Source organism: Equus asinus, chromosome 6 (genome assembly GCF_041296235.1).
Source record: "Equus asinus isolate D_3611 breed Donkey chromosome 6, EquAss-T2T_v2, whole genome shotgun sequence".
NCBI classification, from domain to species: Eukaryota; Metazoa; Chordata; class Mammalia; order Perissodactyla; family Equidae; genus Equus; species Equus asinus.
Window position 1 is genome coordinate 101,857,457 of NC_091795.1, and position 22,810 is coordinate 101,880,266.

General features: G+C 45.3%; 1 protein-coding gene across 5 annotated transcripts in view; it reads right to left on the reverse strand.

Moving 5' to 3' along the window:
- The window catches only part of SNTG2 (syntrophin gamma 2), a 346,458-nt gene that overhangs the window by 318,305 nt on the left and 5,343 nt on the right, over positions 1-22,810 (reverse strand). Inside the window, exon 1 of one of the 5 annotated variants that reach the window (XM_070512701.1) lies at positions 1,015-1,460. The exons of the other annotated variants lie outside the window; for them this stretch is intronic. The gene's annotated coding sequence lies outside the window, so the exon portion shown is untranslated. Of the gene's footprint in view, positions 1-1,014; positions 1,461-22,810 lie in introns of those variants that run through there. 5 annotated transcript variants of the gene reach the window in all.

A 22,810-nucleotide genomic window follows, 5' to 3' on the forward strand; every position in this document is an offset into this window, starting at 1 on the left:
CTTTAGCTCCCGTCAGCAAACTGCACATCTGAGTGTCATGGATCACAGAGCAGTCAAAAATGGGGTAGAAATGTGAGGATAGGTGAAAAATTTTCAAAAAGACAGGGTAAATAGACTAATGGCATCCACAAAAATTCCCCTTTTCCTGTAACTCTTGAGGTATGTGCCCCACTGGACAGAAGCTGAAGTTGTAGACACTGTCCCTGAATAATATCCGATGACTTTTACCTACTAAACTCGAGTGAAAAAGTAATAGTTTCAGAATTTTGGAAAAAGGAACTTTTAATAATGCCCGACCACTTTATAACATATTTTCTCCACTGTTTTCTAAGTTTATTGAGGTATTATAGGGTAAAGACTGGAAAATAGACCCCTGAGCTCCTTTCACCCCAAACCACCCGCACTGTCAGCCACATCCCGCAGCTCGCCCAGCACCCAGGTCCCTAAAAGGGGAGGTGACTGGCCCCCTCCTTCACGGGCCATATGCGGATTCAGCTCTCCTGAATGTGTTCCCCTATATTTCAACGGGGTCACACACAATAAACAAGGAGACAAACATACAAGAAAAGTCCTGGTTTTGCTAAGTTTTATGAAAAGCTTACAATGAAAGGGTCAATGATGCGAGGAGCACAGAAGGAGCACTTCTGACCGAGGGAACTCTGGGAAGGTTCCATTATCTTCTGGAAACAGAGACTGGTGAGCACGGAACGAGCCACTCAGACACGAAGCTGGAGAAGCTGAAAGCCCTGAATCCTGGCAGGATTTGTAATGGAACCATGAGGAGTCTGATCTTCCAGGCAGTGGGTTGCCATTAACGAGCCAAAAGCATCAAGGTGAGAAGATTGACTTATGAGTCACAAGGACGAGATGTGCGTCCAAACAGCGTGGATCACAGAAGTTCACGTGCAGGAGCAAACCCACCGGTTATTTTATTAAATGGGGTACGTGTGACACTGGTGACTTAAGCCAGAGTGGAGGCAGGGAGACAGAGAAAGTGAGCAAACCACAGCCTACCTGGAAGTGGAGCCAACGGGACTCGGTGGTCGTCGGATACGGAGCTTCAGAGAAAAGGAGGAATCACCGTCCGTCCTCTCACCTGTCTGTTCCCAAAGCACAGAATCACAAGCTCCGAGAGAGAAGGCTGTGGGTGTGGGTGGTTCCTCTGGGAGGTGTTCCCAGGAAGCAGGGCAGGGAGAAGGCAACGGAGGAGGGCAGGAAGGCAGGAACGTGCACTGAGGCAGGGCTCCACTCTGCGTCCACAGACAGGTCCCACTCTGAGTCTCGAGGAGTCACGTGAAACATGCTGAGAACCAGGTGACAGTACACGCGGAAGAAGAGCTGCTTTCTTCTTATTTGCTACAAAAACTACTGATTCTTTCAATCCAACATGAAAACCATGAACTGTGGGTTCCCAAAAATATAGAAACAAAATACATGATAATTATGGCAGAAAGAAGCAGAGGCAAGAAATGTATGTAAACTTGTCAGAACCTTATGCTCGACCCAAAATGGTGCAATGTAGTGTAAAGGTGGATACTGGGAAGTGAGAGACGGGTGTTATAAACCCTAAATAAACGATACAGATTAAAGATGAGGTATAGCTAATAATCCAATGGTGGAGTTAAAATAAAATCATAAAGTACTCAGTTAATCAAAAAGAAGGCAAAAAAATTTGGGGAAAGGCGAACAAGACACAGATGGGACCAAAGGAAAATTGGTGAGATGATAAATTTACACCAAATCTTATAAATAATTACATCATGTGTAAAATGTCTAAACATCCCAATTAAAAAGCAGAGATTATCAGACTGAGGAAAAAAACAAGATTCAACCATACTATGTGTATAGGAAGCCCACTTTAAATATAATGAATGGATTTCATTTCACAATTTTCATTTTCAATAATGAATAAAGTGAAAAAATATACAGCATATGAATACTAACAGAAAGAAAGTTGGACTGTCTACATTAATATCAAAAAAAGTAGACTTTAGAACAAGAAATATTTCTGGGACGAATAAGTAAGTGATAGACCAAGTAGACAATTAATAAAGAAACAGGAGATATCAGCTGTGTATCACACACCTTCATCTAGATGATGTTTACAGAACTGTCAACAAACAGCAGAAAAATATCCATTTTTTCAAGTGCACATGGATCACTTATCAGGATAAACTATATTCTGGGCCACAAAACAAAGCTCTATAAATGTAAAACGATTGAAACAGCACAAACTACGGCCCCACTCACAGCACAATTAAACTAAAAATGAGTATCTAGAAATCCCCAAATATTTGGAAAGTGAAGCACATACTTCTACGTAAACCAGAAGTCACTGAAAGAGTCAACGAGGAACTGAGAACGTATTGTGGCTGAGCCCGCCTGTGTGGGGCGTCCCCGAGAACGGCGCTGGCTGGGAGATTCCCCAGAAGCACTGACAGGGCCGTGCTCACACGTGGCTGGGGCGTGCACAGCGGGACTGGTCAGAGGGGGACAGGCAGTCGGAGGAGTCCTCCCCTTTTGCCCTCCCCTGGGCCTCATGCAGTCTGCTCTCCCAGCAAAGCAAATGCAGCCCCTGTGTGACATTTCCAGGTGGGGTCCAAGGTTTCTGTATGGGGCTGGTCATGTACCAAAATTCCAATTCCCAGAAGGAAGCAGCTTCTGGGCAGAAACCCTGTTGTTTGCACAAGCAGTCCAGGAACAGGGAGTCCCCTTTATTAGTTAGAGAAGGATGGGGACACCCCTGAAATCCAAACCCCAGAGGCCAGCCAAGGGCCAAGCTTGCAAGCAGACCCCGCTAAGGAACAGCGCTGTTAACTCATTTTCATAAAACATAAAGGTGCAAAACGTAAAAACTCATGGGAAGCAATTAAACAGTGCTTAATGTGAAATGTACAGTATTGACGCTTACAGTGGGAGCAAGAAGGGTCTCAACTCAACAATCTAAGATTCCACCTTAGGAACCAAGACAAGTAAGCAAAGGAAGGTGAAAAGCAAGCGCCAGCAAGAAAATAATAATAAGAGCAAAAATCATTGAAATTAAACACAAAATTTTTTAAAAAGGTATTTAAAAATATGTCCTTTGTAAAGAACATTAAAATTGACAACACGCTGGAAGACAGATCGATAAAAATCAGAGAAGTCACAAAGTAGCAGTATTCTGAACCAGAAAGGGGACAGAACCACAAAACCTACAGACTTCAAAACAATAAAGAAACACTGTGAACACTCTATGCCAAAGTATTTGATAACTTAAATCAAAGCATGAATTGCTTAAAAGACATAAACAACCAAATTTCATTCAAGAAGAAAGAGATAACCTGAATAGCCCTTCATCTATCACAGAAACTGAATTTGTAGTTAAAAAGCATCGAGGGATGAAACCCCAGGCTCCAATGGATTCAGTGTGGATGCCACCAAACAAAGAAAGAGCACAAACGGCACAGGAAGCCCAGAAGTACACAGAAGAAGGGCACTTCTAATTCACTGTGAGGGCAGAATCACACTGACACCCTGAAACCGAAAGCAAGAAAAAGGCATCATATGAAAAGAACAGTATAAGCCAATATCCATCCTGAACACAGACGCAAACATCCACTGACAAAATATGAGCAAACGCATCTAGTAAGACATGAAAGGAAAATACGTTGTGACTAAGTGGGGTTTATCCCTCGAAATGTAAGGTTGTTTCAACTTTCAAATCATTTAAGGTAATTCATCATATAACAGCCAATAAAACCCCATAATGTCATCTCAATAGATGCAAAAATCATACCATAACATCCACTTCCAATAAAAATCTCTATAAACTAGGAGATGGGAATTTCCTCAGCCTGAAAAAGGCACCTACAAAAGACATAATTAACATACTTAATGATGATTAATTGATGCTTTTCCCCTTATGATCAGGAACAAGGCAGGAGTGCCCTCATTCACCACTTCTACTTGAGAGTGTGCTGTGCTCTACCCACTGCAACAGGGCAGAATAAAGCCACACAGGAGCCCAGACTGCTGAGGAAGAAACAACGGCTCATCATCGCAGACAGCATGATCATCCACATAAAAACATCCCACAGAACCTGGGATCCTCCCCCTGTCTGGGTGGGACAGGATGAACATCTTTTCACACGTTTATGACTAGGTATAATGCTCTCTGTTTAAAAAGTTTATAAACTTTGTACATTTTCCCCTTGGGCTGTTTATTTTTTTAATTTTGTATTTTCAGAAGCTTTTTTTAAATTAAAAATATAGCTCTTCAATTATCATTTGTATTGGAAAGAACTTTCTATTGCATTATTTCAAATTTACTTTCTAATTTATCTGTATTTTGTTTTGTCCTACTAGATTTTAAAAAACGTCTTCATAGTCTGACTAGTCTGCCTTTTTCTTTGGCTTTTGCATTGTAAAAGCCTTTCCAAATCTTAGAAACACCACAGATAACATTTAAAGGAATATATTCCTCAAAGAACGCTCACCATCAGCGTTCAAAAGAAGACAGTGAGAAATTATTAAAAACACAAGAAAATACGTAATACCTCAAGAGTTAAAATGAGCTAAAGTAGCAAACTGCAGAATGAGGAAATGAAAGGTTGCAGATGTTGAAATTATTAAGTGCAGCATATAAAATAAGTACCAATAACTGATTTAAATACATGAAAGAAGTTACTGTAAGTTTAACAATGGAATAAAACATCATGAAAGCTAAGCAGTTCTGATGAGCAGGAAGGAAAAGCTAAGACATTGCACAGAATCAGCACAGAGACAAAGAAACGGGGGAGGAGCACAGCAGGTGGGCTCAGGTCCTTGGGGAAGCAGACCCACGACAGATCAGGCCTCTGGAGACCTCACGCACCCCCGTGAAGGGCAGAGGGAGCGATAGTGGGCAGGAAAGGCCTTGGTGCAGGAGAGCTGTCTGCCGGCTGCCAGTGAGGGGGCACGGCGGGGCATGCGGGAGCATCAGGCAGAAAAGCCGGGACCCCAGCAAGCTCTCTGAACATCTCAGGAGGACCACAGCGTACCCCCAGAGAGGCTGCCCGCCAGGGGACCCCGCTCCCCAACTCCTGCCAGGGGCCGCCCGGGGCAGGCACGGCCTCAGGGTGCAGCTGCAGAAGACAGGGGGCCCAGGCAGGCCCTCGGTGAGCTGCTCCCCAGGCTGTCCCGAGGGCTGAGCCCCACATCCACCACGACGATGCGGAAAGGGTGGCAGACATGCAGACAGTTTACATCCCATTACACGAGCTGGAACGCCAACAGGTGCTGGGGGAGGGGCGAAATTCTCAGAGAAGACGCTTGAGAACTGTTCAGAATGTGGACAAACACCACCATGATCCTGAGGACGACGAAGGTGTAAGTCTCTCAAATACAGACAGCTTACAGGCACCTAAACAACGAGAGAGACTCTGAGCCTTTCTTTTTTTCTCCAAAACGGCAACTGTGCGGGGACAGAGGCACGATATTCCACTAGCCTTATCATTATTATCCATCCCTTGTTCCCTAATGCTGGTAGAAAAAGTGGCCCAGAAGTAGAATATACAAGAGCTCCTAGGTGGTGGACAGTTGCGTGGCCAGCTGGTCAGGGCCTAAGTGGAGAGAAGCTGCAAGAATGAAGAGAAACAGACACGGCATTCAGCACGTGGATGGAAAGAAGCCAGGGTGAAGATCTTATACCTCAAGGCAGTGGATGCCACAAAACACCTGCTGTGGAAGGGACCTCAAGTAACATACTCGAAGCCACCAGCTAGTCCACGTTGGCCATTGGGTCATCAACCACAGGAGTGGTAACATGACGGTCACGTGAACCGAGCAGCGAGGGATGGAGGACCTGTATCTCCCTAATGAAGAGAACCTCCCACCCCAGAACCTAGACAAATAAGTGGGTCTGCATGTCAGCAAGTGGACTGTGGGGGGTCCTGCTCAGACACTCCAAGCAGGTAAGGACCAAGTGCCCAGCCACTGGAGGAGCTGCTGGCAGCCAGCCTCTCCCAAGGAGCCTCCCTTCCCAAGGTAGCAGCCCTCTCCTGGGAGACTCACACACAGGGCCTCACCTAGACGCACTTCTGAGCACCCAGTACCGCTTCTCCAACTGAGGAGACCTCAGGAAGCTCACCCCAATTGCGGACTCCCTGTAGGGCCGATGAAGCAATGCGTGGACACTGCTGGCTTCCTCACCTCATGGTCCATCCTGCTTCCTCCCCATCCTTCCCACAGGGGGTGGTTCCAAGAGCCCCCCTAAGAAACTTCCTTCCATCCTGGGGTCTATTTCCCACAATCAAACAGCACAGAGAACGATTTGCTCAAGAGTAAATGTTAAATGTTGACTCTTTTTTTCTTGTTGCAAAAATTGTAAAGATTCCTGAAGCCAATGAATAACCCTGGAAGACAGAGAGGGAGGCGAGGAAGAAATGTCACGTAACGGAAAAGAGCACATTCTCGTCCTTCCACTCCAGCATCCCCACGACAGTCACTACTGAGGCACGTGAAAACATCTAACAGAGGACACTTCAATAAGCTTTCCATGCAATTATAGGACGACACATTTTAATAAGGGATCTCTTTCACAAAACTGACTTCTTTCTGAGAAGGTACAGGCACATCTGAACTCTTTTATTCCAGAGTTTCATTAGGAGACGCTGACGACTGGATTTCACAACTAAGACCCGTATCTGAAAAGCAAAAGGAGACGAATCTCCCCAGGAAAGCCACCAGGACCAGCTGCCCTGCGATGTGAGGGCTGCAGCCCAAGCCGTCAAAACCGAAAACTCAGGCAACTGAGACTTTTTAAAGCTCAAAGGAAAGAAACAGCGAGTTTGGGCACAAAATGAAGGAAACAGAGTGAGGTTTACCACAACACGCAATGGGTCTGGCCCAGAACATTCGCTTTCTTTTCACGGGCCACTTCCCCACAGTCCACACTTCAGACCTTATAGAGCGAAGTCTCCGCAACTTAAGCCGTTAAAAGTTTGTTTGAAACGAAAATATTTCAGTTTTGGATTCATTTTTGCAACAAACACTTAGTGGCCCTTTGGCATGTGCCGACACAACTCCAGACACTAAAAATATCGTGGGAAAGAAAAACCAAGGTTCACATGTCAGTGAAGTTAATATAATAACCAGTATATTCCACACATTGATGTCTTCAAATGTGTCAACATTAGGAACCGATACTACAGCATCCGTGCTTAATAATAACCATCACAATTCTTTTACCTACACAAATCTCGGAAGAATACGGCCACAGGCAACGTACACAGGCGAGCGTGCAAACACCCCAGGAGGTCGCACCTGTTCACCTCGCTGATTCCACCAGAAGTGCTGACATGTAGGAAACTGTGTCATGGACACAAAGTTACCTTTTTGAGCCTGTTGCCTTTTTACCTGCTTGAGGCACATTTTTCTATCTACTTTTATGCAATTTCGATTTTCTTGAATCACTCCATTTCAATTTATATACAGCATACTTTTATTTTCAAAAGTGCTTAATTTGAAATGCTTCTGGAAAAAAAGGCTTTCTATTCATATGTTAATGGTAATAACTACTCACATAATGAAGTATATTTATTTATTTTTTTAAATCTCAAACCAGAGTCTGATGAGTGACTAAGGATGACTGAAGAAAAATTATAGTTTTAAAATCCGCTCACACAAAATTGAAACAAGGCAAACGCTCAAACCAGTTTTAAAATACAGAAGCAGCAGGCGCAATCGTTACAAGGCCAAAAATAATCAACATTTACCTATTTTCTGTTTGAAATACTCATGATACCTTCGAATCCCCAGCTATTGGAGGACTATGTTAATATGAGCATTAGTTTCCTATTTCAACTTGTCGAATGAATGTGCTCATTCTCCTATTTAAAGGATAATACCATACTTTATTTTTTGTGTTAAAAGAACTACTGTTTTTCCAATTTACCACTCCTCAAACAAATTAGAAGTTAGGACCTGGCAGACCACGTGTCCTCTGCAGTCACCTGAGATTCTCTCGGCTTCCTTTGTTTGACTCCATTACTTAATGTCATGAGATTGAATAAAGCATATATTTTTCTATTTGTTTCAGAGAAATTAAAGTGAAAACTCAGCATAACCTATTTATCCAAGGGGAGGCATGATGAAGAAATACGTTTTATTCTATGTTCATGCTTTTGGTAAAATTCTCATTTCATCTAACTGTTTTTCCACTGCAGAGGCTCACATGGTCTCGAGTAACACAGCCACTTGAACTTTCCCCTCTTACAAATGAAGAAACTGAGGATGACGAATTTACACAGAATGTGGTTAAACCAAGTGTTCACGGCAGAGATGGATCCAGTACCTTCACCTCAAAATCCATGCTCCTGTTTAAAGGTAAAGAAATTACCCTAAGTTACTCCTGTTTCCACCTTCCACTGAGGAAGAAATGAAGACAGGATGAACGATAAAGGTTCACCTTTCTCAACTGAAGATTTAAAAAGTGATTTTTTTCATCTCTTCATCTCACGGGGAGCTTAGAACTACTGCTGTGATCGAGAGGTAAATTCTCTCCAGCATCTTCATACGGGAGCATATACCAACGTGATTCATGTAAATACCAGCCTGTCTGCAATTAGCTCCTTTCTCTGTTACGAGACGCAGCGGTGTATTCAATTCACCACTGAGACAAACCTGTTGTCATTATCTTAGACTTATTCACTGGAAATACACTCATGTTCCAGAATAGGGAGAAAAACTGAATCCAAAATAACACGACAGCTCTCAGGAAACAAAACAGCTGGTGCAATATAAGCCTAAAACTTAGAAAAATAAGGAAATGCTATTTTAGAAGCTTTTGCAGGAAACCCAGCAATTCAGACTTTCATTTGCTAATCCTACCATCCCATGGTTTCTGTTTCTCTGCAATGTGATCCCAGACATTGCCTTAAAAAAGACTAAAACTCAAAATTTTTGCCTCACAGACTAAGGAGGGGATTTGAAACAGAAGTTTATGATAAATAGATGAAATGAGATATCAAAATTAATGATGATACATTTAAAGATAAGACATTTAAAAAGTTATCCATTTCAAAACATATTGACTCTTCCACACAGCTCCTGAGAGCAGAATAAAGACCAGTGAAAAGACACAGTGAGAAAATGCATTTTTATAATATAAAAGAAACTACATTTTAATAATATAAAAGAACATAATATAATAATATAAAGGAACATAAAACAATATGACAGGAAAAGAGAAAAGAATATGAAAGATAATATTAATAACATAAAATAAGAAATAAAAAGAAGATAATAGAAAGAAAATCAAAATGAAACAAATCTCCTGGGGATGTGGAAGTGCGCTCCGTGTCCCCGGCTGGACCGACGCAGAGGCTACGGTTCAGGAAAGTTCATCGACAGCTTCATCCCCCGGGACAGGAGAAGCCCGCAGAGGAAACGCAGAACAACGCTGGGATCCGACGGCTGTCTCCCCCACTAAAGGCATTTTCAGAAAACCTTATACAACAGGTTCTCCCTGCCCACCTTGTCTGCCCAAACGCCATCTCAGAATGAGCATTATTTCATCCGCTTCTGTACTGGAATCAATATATGGGGCTGGATTCTCCTTAAGGAGACCCCAAATGTTTTCCACTGCAGCATATTTTTTTTTTTGAGGAAGACTAGCCCTGAGCTAACTACTGCCGATCCTCCTCTTTTTGCTGAGGAAGAATGGCCCTGAGCTAACATCCATGCCCATCTTCCTCGACTTTATACGTGGGACGCCTACCACAGTATGGTTTTTGCCAAGTGGTGCCATGTCCACACCCGGGATCCGAACCAGCGAACCCCAGGCCACCGAGAAGGGGAACATGCGAACTTAACCACTGCACCACCCGGCCAGCTCCCCCATTGCAGGGTATTTTAAAAGCTTCATCTTATGCAGTGAGTGCTGGCCGGTGGTGATGTGTGAGTACGTGGGCCTGGGCATGCGTGGACGTTGGTGGTCTGGAAATAGAACATTCACCCAGGAGTTGTTTATTTCAGTCTCATGGCTTATATGCTCATCTTTAAATCTGGGCTGAGTTTTTCATTCTAAAATATAAAAATATATTTTGATATAATAAAAATGGTCTAGGGGGCCAGCCCCATGGCATAGTGGTTAAATCTGGCACACTCCATTCAGCAGCCCAGGTTCTCAGGTTTGGATCCCAGGTATGGACCTACTCCACTCATCAGGCCATGCTGTGGCGGCGTCCTACATATAAAGTGCAGGAAGTCTGGCACAGATGTTAGCTCAGGGCGAATCTTCCTCACCAAAGAAAAAAATATCTAAATTTTGCCTCCATTAAATAACTTATTTTATACCCATCTGGTCTCCAAGTACAATTAACACCCCATATCCATTCTCTGTCTTCAAATAACTCCTGCTGTGCCCAGTATGAGAAGAGTCCGCTCTCTTGTCATTTCCAGGTAACGGTGGTATGTGGTCACTGGCAGTTACTGGCAAGCCAGCATCAGCACCACACCCGAGTGCTCTCAGGGCGAGTAAAAGACTGAAGTGCACACTCAGAGACAAGACTGATCAGCACCATCCACCAGCGCTGGGGACGCACCCCTTCTAAGCTGCTGCATTGTGGGAGCCAGAATTAATGTGACAGGGGAACGTAATAAAGCAAAGACGATGTCTTAGACATGTTCAGGGTTTACTACGTAAAACTCCATCTTCATGCATTTGAAAATAGTGATAAAATGGGAACTTTTCTTTAACAATCAAATTATTAAAGCTGACTCCAGAAAAGAAAAAGAAATTTAAAACTATCAATAATTATGGAATAAACTGAAGAGCTGTTCAAGAATTATCTACAAAAAAAGGATACTTAAGCTATATAAGTTTATAGTTAAAATAATCAAATTAAAAAAAATTTTCTCTGAAGAATTCAGAGTGTGAAAAATAAAGTTACTATTTATTGATAAAGTAAGTACGTTTCTGGTATCAAAACCTGAAGAATTCCATGCAAAAATGACCATACAGGGGGCTGGCCCCACGGCTGAGTGGTTAAAGTTTTGCGCACTCAGCGTTAGTGGCCTCAGTTCTCAGGTTTGGATCCCTGACACGGACCTACACCACTCGTCAGCCGTGCCGTGGAGACGTCCCACCTACAAAGCAGAGGACGACTGGCAATGGATGTTAGCTCAGAGCAAATTGTCCTCACAAAAAAACAGAAAAGACCATGCAGGATTAACACAATCTGCTCATAAATTCCAAACTGAGTGGGAGTAAATATTGTTCAGATGTGTCCTAAGGGAACAATCCTTGTGATTAGGTAATACTGATGCCAACGTGATGCATGCAGGTAACATGACACAGGTCAACCACAGATCAGAGAAGAACCTCACACAATCACCTCAAAAGCTAAAGACAATTAACATTTCACCACCGTCCTAATTTCTTAAAAAACCTATTTAAAAAGTAATAGCAGGATTTCCTTCAATCGATGGATGGAACATCTGGTGCAAACCCCAGCCTCCAAGAGGTGTTTCTTAGCGTGCGGAACAAAGCAGAGGTGCCCGTTACCCCCGTCACTCATCACTGCTCTGGAGACGCTGGCTGTCAATCAAAGACATGTCAACAGAAAACAAGGACACTGAGAATAACCGCGAATACAATTATCGTGATCAGCTCTGTTTAGAATGACTGCCGGAACTAGCTGGAGTAGACTGCAGAGGCGGGAACGATGTGAACTCACACATCAGGAGCTTTGCTCTGGAGCAGCAGAGGACCTGATGGAAAACCACCCGCTGCAAGGCCTGATGGGCAGCCCTCCTTCAGAACCAACAATAAACCAAAACGTCCCACGCCTCTCCCATGCCCAGGAGCTCAGAGTTACTTCTGCATCAGCTGAACACGGTGAGGCCCGGGCCCCCAAGAGTGAAATGTGCCATCATGAGGGGCCAAGACCCCCACAAATAGACACGGGTGATGCAGAGCATTTCACGCCGAGTGTACTTATTCCTACATCCCACCTGAATCACATCCGAGAACCAGGATGAGGCGAGGTGAACAGGGACCAGCCTCCAGAACACAGGGGCAGGCTCCCTTCCCGCCTCAGGACACAGGAATCGGAGGCCTGGGGACTCAGGGAACACGCACATCACAGGCGGCACCCAGGGACCAGCACGTCCTCCTCGTGTAAACAGAGCAGCATGCAACCTCCCAGATTTAAGAACCAGAAAATGGACCCCATATGAACCCACTCTGAAAAACACAATTTACTGAAGCATTCCTGACAAACGAGGGCAATCAGGGCAAGAACCGAAGAGAGCTGTGAGCTTTAGAAAACTGGCATTTTCTCCCCACGGGATAAACACAACGAAAGAACTTCAGTGTTAATAGGAATTCCTAAGGAACAGGTCACCTTAGTCAGCATACGTGAGCCAGTAAGGAGAACCTGGAAGGACTGGGGCCGGTTCCACACATAAATCATTTCGTCATGAAACTCCCTTCTCAGGGGAAGAACTGTGTAAAGCCTCTACATCGATACGCTAAGATATAAGGCAGAAATCTGATAACAACTAATGAATATTTTTTAATAAACCATGAAAATTATTTTATAATGAGAAATTTTAAAAAGCAGGGTAAAAGCTGGATCTCAAGGGTGAGTTTAGCTGACAGTAAATACGGAGGAAAAAGCCAGAAGGAAATGTGGGAACTGTCAGCCAGGTACGACATCAGCACCAGGGAGTAGGGACTCTGGTTTCCTGCACTTCTCAATGTTCTACTCGCTTCACTGTGACGTGAATACTGTGTCACTCTTCACACAAAGGTCAAACGTGTGAAGGAGACCAATGTCAACCAAAGGAGGTAACAGAAAGACCCAGAACCCCACCAACGAAGGAAGGGCGGGTGGGCTCCAAGGCACCTAGCGCCCAGCGCTCGCCACGCAGGACCTCATGACATCACGTCTGTGGTCCAGCACCATCCTGGGCCACCTCTTTCCTCCTCCTTCTTTCAACCCAATTCTAGGGAAGTGAGAGCAGCCGCCAGGCTGTTACAGCAAACGGCCCCTCGGCGGCGTCCCCCACGGAGCCCGTCCCCCTCACACTGTTTCTTGTCCCTCCCAGGACCGTCCTAGTTATTTCAGAACCAGCTGCATGGACGCCTCCCCAGGCCTCCCTCCCGTGAAAGGGAAATCACCAATCTAGAAGCACAGTCATTGTGCCCTGATGAAAATGAACCTATTGCTCATGACGAAATTTGGTAAAGTGTAGCAAGGGAGCAATTTTCGCGCACAGAGCACCTCGAATGTTTGAAGATCCAGGCTGGCCCCACCCACATTAGACAAGAGGCCCGTGAGACACCTCTGGGTCCCAGCACTGGGGAACGACTCCCAGATGCAGCCAGTGGGACCTACTTTCTTAGGATTTGTATCTTATCCCAACAGGACAGCTCTGCAATTTCACCTCCTCTCTTTTTTTAGTTACCTGTTTTTCCGTCTTCATTCTTTTAAGCATTCTGTTACTTAATTTAATACACCATGTTATCTATTTTTATATGAAATTAACATTTAAATTATAATATCCAATTTAGAAACTAATTTTTAAGTATAATTAAATCTTATATACTCATTGAATGTCCCTTTATACAGTATTAGGTACTTTTTCCTATTTCATTTTGATTGTTACAACAAATGTATTTTATATACAGCGAAGGAGGAGCTTTATGTGTCATCATTTATCTTTTATTATCTTTTGTTATTAGCAGTTTCAGAATTAGATTCTAATTTCTTAAATCTTAGAGAAACACAGTGGTTTCAGGTGCATATTATTCCAAAATCCTGAATGTCAGGTGAGAAGGTTTTACGTTATAACAACATTAACGTCAAAATATAAAGATGCATGTAAGTATGTTTTACCTGTATTGCATCTAGAAAGGTAAAATAGAAAAATTTTCCTAAGCTCAAATTATTTTTTAGCTTTTCTCTGGATTGTAAATGAGCCAATTTCTTTTTTTAACGCCATTTATTTAGATTATAACAGACTTTAGCTGTGAATCCCCGTTCCTGTTGAATTTCAAATCCTAAACACCACTTTAGATAATGATGAGACTTTTTTTCTAAAGCAATTACAGGACATTCACAAAGCTTCCGCCAGTTCAGCTTCATGAAAATGTCACACCTCTGCAGTATTAAAAAACAGTCCCTGTTTGATAGAGGAATCTTGCCTCCTGCACTGACCACAGTTGCCACTGCAACAAAAAGCAGAGTACAAACTAAACAAAAACGTTCATCTACAAACACGTCATTCATATAGAAAAAAGGAAACTCTCCATAACTGTAAACTGAAATTTGAAAATGTTTATATTTGATTTTGAAACTTTCAGTACTGAAATAAAGATACCTTAGAAATACAGTTCTGAGGGGAAAGGGAGAAAATGCTATAAAAACTTCAGTCTTCAATAATTAATTGATAATCATTATTCTAGAGATATGAGCATCTTTCCCATTTTTTAAACTCAATTTACATGTTTACATTTTTAAAGCAAAATATAGCTTGAGGCACAAAATTTGGAGAATTTAACGTAATGCTTTGCTTGCCTAATCTCAACATCATTTTACTACAGTGGATGTGTGTGTGAGCGCCTGTGTCTCTGTGTGGGCGTGTTTGTGTTTGACGTGTCTGTGAAGTTGTGTATGTGTTTGTGTGTCTATGAAGGCATGTGTGTGCATGAGTCTGTGAAGGCATGCATGTGTGCATGAGTCTGTGAAGGCATGCATGTGTGCATGAGTCTGTGAAGGCATGCATGTGTGCATGAGTCTGTGAAGGCATGCATGTGTGCATGAGTCTGTGAAGGCATGCATGTGTGCATGAGTCTGTGAAGGCATGCATGTGTGCATGTGTCTGTGAAGGCATGCATGTGTGTGCATGTGTCTGTGAAGGCATGCATGTGTGCATGAGTCTGTGAAGGCATGCATGTGTGCATGAGTCTGTGAAGGCATGCATGTGTGCATGAGTCTGTGAAGGCATGCATGTGTGCATGAGTCTGTGAAGGCATGCATGTGTGCATGAGTCTGTGAAGGCATGTGTGTGCATGAGTCTGTGAAGGCATGCATGTGTGCATGAGTCTGTGAAGGCATGCATGTGTGCATGAGTCTGCGAAGGCATGCATGTGTGCATGAGTCTGCGAAGGCATGCATGTGTGCATGAGTCTGCGAAGGCATGCATGTGTGCATGAGTCTGCGAAGGCATGCATGTGTGCATGAGTCTGTGAAGGCATGCATGTGTGCATGAGTCTGTGAAGGCATGCATGTGTGCATGAGTCTGTGAAGGCATGCATGTGTGCATGTGTCTGTGAAGGCATGCATGTGTGCATGAGTCTGCGAAGGCATGCATGTGTGCATGAGTCTGCGAAGGCATGCATGTGTGCATGAGTCTGCGAAGGCATGCATGTGTGCATGAGTCTGCGAAGGCATGCATGTGTGCATGTGTCTGCGAAGGCATGCATGTGTGCATGAGTCTGCGAAGGCATGCATGTGTGCATGAGTCTGCGAAGGCATGCATGTGTGCATGAGTCTGCGAAGGCATGCATGTGTGCATGAGTCTGTGAAGGCATGCATGTGTGCATGAGTCTGTGAAGGCATGCATGTGTGCATGAGTCTGCGAAGGCATGCATGTGTGCATGTGTCTGCGAAGGCATGCATGTGTGCATGAGTCTGCGAAGGCATGCATGTGTGCATGAGTCTGCGAAGGCATGCATGTGTGCATGAGTCTGCGAAGGCATGCATGTGTGCATGAGTCTGTGAAGGCATGCATGTGTGCATGAGTCTGTGAAGGCATGCATGTGTGCATGAGTCTGTGAAGGCATGCATGTGTGCATGTGTCTGTGAAGGCATGCATGTGTGCATGAGTCTGTGAAGGCATGCATGTGTGCATGAGTCTGTGAAGGCATGCATGTGTGCATGAGTCTGTGAAGGCATGCATGTGTGCATGTGTCTGCGAAGGCATGCATGTGTGCATGAGTCTGCGAAGGCATGCATGTGTGCATGAGTCTGCGAAGGCATGCATGTGTGCATGAGTCTGTGAAGGCATGCATGTGTGCATGAGTCTGTGAAGGCATGCATGTGTGCATGAGTCTGTGAAGGCATGCATGTGTGCATGAGTCTGTGAAGGCATGCATGTGTGCATGTGTCTGTGAAGGCATGCATGTGTGCATGAGTCTGTGAAGGCATGCATGTGTGCATGAGTCTGTGAAGGCATGCATGTGTGCATGAGTCTGTGAAGGCATGCATGTGTGCCTGTGTCTGTGAAGGCATGCATGTGTGCATGAGTCTGTGAAGGTATGCATGTGTGCATGAGTCTGTGAAGGCATGCATGTGTGCCTGTGTCTGTGAAGGCATGCATGTGTGCATGAGTCTGTGAAGGCATGCATGTGTGCATGAGTCTGTGAAGGCATGCATGTGTGCATGAGTCTGTGAAGGCATGCATGTGTGCATGAGTCTGTGAAGGCATGCATGTGTGCATGAGTCTGTGAAGGCATGCATGTGTGCATGAGTCTGTGAAGGCATGCATGTGTGCATGTGTCTGTGAAGGCATGCATGTGTGCATGAGTCTGTGAAGGCATGCATGTGTGCATGTGTCTGTGAAGGCATGCATGTGTGCATGAGTCTGTGAAGGCATGCATGTGTGCATGTGTCTGTGAAGGCATGCATGTGTGCATGTGTCTGTGAAGGCATGCATGTGTGCATGAGTCTGTGAAGGCATGCATGTGTGCACGTGTATGTGTGTGCATCTGTCTGTGAAGTCATGTGTTTGTGTGTGCATGTGTCTGTGAATGTGTGCATATATGTGCATGTGTATGTGTCTGTGAAGGCATGCATGTTTGTGTGTACATGTCTGTGAAGTTGTGCATCTTTGTGCATGTGTGCATGTATCTGTGAGGGCATGCATGTGTGTGCATTTGTATGGTGTGTGCGTGTCTGTGAAGTTGTGCATGTGTGCATGTGTGCATGTGTCTATGAGGGCATGCATGTGTGTGCATTTGTATGGTGTGTGCTTGTCTGTGAAGGTGTGAATGTGTGTGTGTCTGCGGGTGTGCACACAGGCACTGCTGCCTTCTATGTGAGCTATGAACTTCTTCCCAGTCTGTAGCAGTGACACATGTTTAAAACAGGTAACATGAGGAGATATCCATATGTCTCCCTCCTGATTTCTGATTTCTGTTTATATCCTTTTGTTTAGCAGGCCGTGCCTACTTGAAGCTCGTGTGTTTAGGACCATTTCTCCCTGGTGATCACAGGACGGAGAGGCACGGATTGTGAATGTGCATCAGCGCTCCAGGGGCTCCAGCCGGGGCAGGACGGCGGGGCAGGTGGGGAGCGGCCCTCTGCCTCCATCTCCCTCACTGAGAACGGACTGGGCAGCATTAACAGCACCCACCTCACGGGGTCAGCGACGCTGACTGTGTTAACAGAGTGAAGCCCTTCCAAGAGTGCACAGCTCACAGCACTCAGCCAATGTGAGCAATTATGTAAAGGTTTCTAATTTGGGGGGAAGTCTGTGCTCAAATTCCCTGTATTTTAAGGGAGGTACCCCCTTGAAAACTACTCTTTACTTAAGAAGACTTATCAGCTTCTGGGGCTGTGGTAAGAAAATCTTCACAAACTTGGTGGCTGAAAACAAGAATTTCTTCTCTCTCAGTTCTGGAGGCCAGAAGTCTGGGATCAAGGTGCAGGCAGGGCCAAGCTCCCTCCAAAGCTCTAGGGGAAGGTCCTTCCTGCCTCTCCCAGCTCCGGAGGCTCCAGGCAGGCCGGGGCTGTGGCCACATCGCTGGTCTCTGCCTCTGGGTGAACATCCTCTCTGCTTTACCTGTCTCTCTGCACACCCCCTCTTTGCTCTTACAAGAGCATGTGTACTCCTGTTTAGGGTCCACTCAAAACATTCAGGACAAGCTCCTCCTCTCTAAACCCTTAACTTAATCCCATCTTTGTCACATAAATTTCCAGGGACTCTTAAGATGTAGGCATATCTTTTTGAGGAGCACCATTCAATCAACTGCAGAAGACATCTGGCAATTGGAAAATTACAGGCAAAAACCTCCCTAAATATGCTGAGTATCTTCCTAAGGAAACTCTCTTACTGAGAAAATTCACTACAGTTAGTCACGACACAGCTAACTCTTGAGGCAAAATTCCAACAGAAATAGTGACTGTTACAAATATACTTTTATAGAAGCATATGGCACTGGAATTTTTTCCAGCTAATAAAGATGTATGTGCCATACCATGAATGGTAAATGATGCCACACACAAATTCCACATGTCACAATGCATCCCATACTTAAATATTTCCATTAAGACAAAACCCTACAAACCACACAAGATCAAAGCCTGGAACCTGTGTTGTTAGGGTGGTGATTTATGAAGGAAATTAGATATAAAAGTGGCAGAAGGTATCACGTAGTACCAGTGCTGATGATTCACCTTTAATGAAATGTGTTTGAAGATGCAGTGAAAGTGGAGTGGTGCCAGCAGCTACAAACACCCCTGCATTATACATTTACGAACACAGCCACTGCTTAATAGTCATCGCCAGAACCCTGTATCGCAGGTTCCACACGTCTCTGGACCACGTGGGAAACCTGCCCGTGGTCACACAGAGATTCACACATGAGCATCCAGGCTCCAGATTTGGGTTGTTAGTCCCTCTGCTGTGCTGGCCAAGAACACACTATCAACCAGAATATGGGGACCAGGAGAGGCGTCCAAAGGAGAAACATGCACAGAGAAGTCAGCCACCTCAGTGTGAGCCAGACCTGGTGAAATAAACTGTGGGTCCCCGCGGCACTGGGTGAATCCATGGATGACGAGATTCTGACACGGCAAGACTGTGCATAACACACACACAGCTGGGAGGGGTGAGGAGTGTGTGCAGTTCCCTGATCTCAGCTCCACAGAGAGCAAAGACCACACACCCAGAGAAAAGTTCGCACCTAAATTTAAACGTACTTCGACTTCACCCTTGCCGTGCTCACTAGAAGCAGCACAAGCTTGCTCAGGCATCCACGGTCCCTCCTGAGCCTCTCAACACGTGGGTCTTCCTTCTTCATTTATGCTGCATAGAAAGCTTCAGTTCGATCACCCTGAACCTAACGTCCTGCCTCCGTCTTGCAGAACATCATCTTCCTCATTTAATCCACAGCACAGACTGGGCTCTAGAAGGAGAGTCAGCTGAGAAGTGAACCTGAGCTGGGCTGGCTAGACCCATCGTTACACAGATCGTGGCTGCTCCTCTAGCAGGAGGAAAATCCTCCAACCCCTCCGTCTAGGGGTTTTTTCTCTCTATTCTGGCTGTGCAAGTAAAACAGAAATGTTACCTGCAGCAGATTCAATCCTGAAGACCCCAGAAGCCTGTCGTGTGTGTTTATGTAGATGCAAGCATGCATGTAGTGTGTGTGCACAAGTGCATGTAATATGTGCACTGTGCGCATGCATGCACGTAGTGTGTGCATGCACGTGGTGTGCACATGTGTACGCATGTGTGTGCATGCGTGTAGCATGTGTTTGCAGTTCATGCAGTGTGTGCCTGTGCGCACGCATGTATGGAGCATGCTGAGTGTGCATGTGTGTGCGCACACATGTATGTGGTGTGTGTTCGCATGTGCATTCGTGTGTGTTTGTGCATGCGTGCGTGCAGTGTCTGTATGTTTGCATGGGCACACGTGTATATAGTGCATATGTGTGTTTGTGTGTGCATGTATGTAGTGTGTCTGTGTGCACACATGCATGTAGCATGTGCTTGCTGTGTGTGCAAGTGCACATGTATTGTGTGTTTCTGTGTGTGCTCACATGCATGTAGCATGTATGCATGCATGCAGTGTTTGTGTTTGTGCATGTAGCGTGGATGTGTGCATGCAGTATGTATGCGTGTGCGTACGCATGTGCTGCAGTGTGTGCACACATGCATGCAGGGTGTGTGCATGTGTGTTGTGTGTACATTATGTGTGTGGCACGCATGCATGTGCTATGTGTATTCGCATGTGCATGCAGTATCTGTATGTTTGCGTGGGCCTGCGTGCATATAGTGTGTATGTGTGTTTCTAGGTGTGCATGTGTGCATGTAGTGTGTGTCTTTGCACAGGTACATGTAGTGTGTTTTGTGTGTGCACGTGTGTATGTTTGTGTGCACACATGCATTAGTGTGGTTTCTGTGTGTGCGCATGCATGTAGCATATGCGTTGGCTGTGTATGTTGTGCATGTAGTCTGTGTTTGCTGTGTGTGTGCACGTAGTGTGTTTTTTGTGTGCACATGGGGGCATGCAGCTCGTGTGTTTGCTGTGTGTGCATGCACGTGCATGTAGTATATGTGTGCTTTTGTGTGTCCATGCATGCATACAGTGTGTGTGTGCACACACTCCAGTCAAATGCCTCTTCTTCCTCCACACTGCCCCCCAGGCGTGATTTCCTCTGCACTTCCATGCCTGACTCCACAGGTGCTCCCTGCTCCATCCCACGGGTTCTCTCTCCAGTCTCAGCTGCAGTCACTCAGAAGGCTCTGCCCGGACAATCCCCCTGAAGGAGTCGCACATCTGCTCTGTGACTCCTCTGTGAACGCTGGTAACAGTTACGTCGGTTAATACATGTTATTCTCCAGAACAGCATATTCCTCCCTCCCTTCCAACACTCACAAAAATTTGCAGTCATGTTTCAGGTGTGTTTACTCGTCACAAACCCCGACCTCTCGTCATAGTGCATGAGCACACTCACAGTTGCCTCCCCAAAACGAGCAGCAGTGATCACCCGGGCAGGGAGGCACACGCTGCAGCGCCGTCCGTCACATGCCGCACGTCTGCTCGTTCAGAATCTCCTCCTGGGCATCAGTCGGTGGCCCTCGCCTGCGCTGGGCTTCACGTCTGGACCACACCCTGCTCTGCTCCTGTCGTCTCTAGTTCCCAGCACAGCGCATGGCACTGACAGCTTCTGTAAATGCGTACATATGTGCACATATGTGGACATTCGTAACCGCAAAGCACTCTTCCAAATGACGCTGAATTTTACCATCGCAAAGTCCCCAATCTTCAGGAAAAAAGCGTGAGGCTGAGGAAAACTCCAGCCTGGTTCTCCTGGCCCCGCCACTCCTGTCCCTGTTTCCTCCAGGAGCAGGAAGGCAGCAACATCGCTAGTGTTTCTCATGACACAGAGGCACAAGCTGAGATTTCTCTACCTTGTTACACAAACCGCGATGATTTCAAGAATAAAATCACTTGGATTTCTTTCTTCAAGACAACATGCACCTGTGCTGACGATGTAGCGTTGGCCTTTCTGGAAGGGCTGCCCCTAAAACATCCAGGTTCCAAGTGTCCCCAGGTCTAAGGCATGACGAGTAATTTGGTATTTCTGGTACATAACGAAAACTTAAGATAATTATAGGTGAAAACTGAAACCAATGGAGCCACTTGGCAGAGTAAAACTATCCGAAGAGAAATCATTGAGGATAACATCCAGCAGGACAGAGATGAGAAACGTAATAAATTATATTTTACAATTAACAGTTATGCTGACTGGTAAAACTGATATTAAAATGTACCTATTATCAAAATATAAAGTCCCAATTTTATTCAAACCCAAAATAGCTAATCATAAACATAAAATAAATTCTCAGTACAAAAGCCAGAAACAGAACTCTCCCCCTCTTATTGAGAGCATGACATACCTCTAATTCACACACTCACTGATTCAAGAGGGTAGTATGTACCAGCTGTCACGTACCAGGCATGTAACTGATTCACACAGTGTGGCATCTCTTTCTAAAAGAAAGGAAACTATTCCCACTTGATCATAAGGAGCATCATTGACAAAGCTGCAGCCACGCCCCTTCCAAGGCTATCACTGACTTAGATTAGTCCATCTTTGAACCTGGTGGGAATGAGGCCCACAAGCACATGGCACCAGTCACCTGGACCAACCCAGGTTTGAAGACAAAGCTGGGTTCTAGGAGCAGGAGAGAAGGGGCACGTGGATGTGAGGGAGGCAATAAGATGTAACCTCGACTGGAATCAGCCAGGTAATGGGAGGCTGGGACAGGAAGGAAGTTCAGATGAAGGCCTGTCAAGGGAGAAAACAGCATGAGCAAAGGCCCTGAGGCAGACAGCAGGAATACCAGTGGCCAGAAGTTTTAAAAAGCCATGGTTTAGATAATGACATGAGCTATGTGGGTGGTGCTGTTATTCTGTGACACAAACATGGAAAGAAAACCAGGCTTCAGGATTAAGACTATTCTATGGGTTTCAGAAATGTTAACTGAACAGCCAAGTGGAGCTCGGACACACAGGTTTGAGCTGAGCAGCTGAAGGCACAGCAGTGGGGGTCAGGGGAGAATGATGACAATTTAAACCAGAGACGAGGTGAAGTCACTTGGAAATACACAGCAAGAAAAGAAAGCAACCTAGGACAGCACCTGGAGATGGCCCACCTTCTGAGGGCATAATCGGGGCTCAGCCACCCAGAGAGCTGAGGATGGAGCAGAGGCAGAGGGTGTGACATGGGCAGAGGTGCCACCCACTGAGATGTGAAACCAGGCGGAGATGGGCGGGCCTGGTCCGGGCCCCCAGGGCTGTGGTGCCTCTGGGACAGAGACCCAGAGCGGTGGTGCTGCTGCACTGATGGGCGTGACCAGCTAGGGACAGAGCTCCAGGGCGGGAAAGATCCCAGGAAGAGCTCAGCCACCCCTCCCGTCTTTCAGGTTCTGCTTTGGAAAGAGAAGCTGGCTACTCCTGTAAAGATGCCTGAGGGACTCTGTGCTTAGTGTCTGAAGGTTTTCGATGACAACACATTTGTGAACATTGCTAAATGTAAAATATTTATTTTCA